This window comes from Brienomyrus brachyistius, unplaced genomic scaffold (assembly GCF_023856365.1).
Source record: "Brienomyrus brachyistius isolate T26 unplaced genomic scaffold, BBRACH_0.4 scaffold47, whole genome shotgun sequence".
Classification (NCBI taxonomy): Eukaryota; Metazoa; Chordata; class Actinopteri; order Osteoglossiformes; family Mormyridae; genus Brienomyrus; species Brienomyrus brachyistius.
Window position 1 is genome coordinate 2359783 of NW_026042322.1, and position 301 is coordinate 2360083.

Below are 301 nucleotides of genomic sequence, written 5' to 3' on the forward strand. Positions count from 1 at the left end.
TTGGCGTGATGTGGCAGCCGGCATTGGCGTGATGTGGCAGCCGGCATTGGCGTGATGTGGCAGCCGGCATTGGCGTGATGTGGCAGCCGGCATTGGCGTGATGTGGCCCCACCTGTTATGTGTCACAAGGGGAACATGTGACTGTTGCCAGATATACCCATACAGTGCTATGTGGTAAAAAATAAGACAAGAAATGAAATACAGGCCCTGACTAATGCAACAAACGCAAAGCACATCTAATACAGCGCACATGAGTCTTATATAAATTTTGTAGGGTTTTTTTTTTGTTTACTCTGTTTAG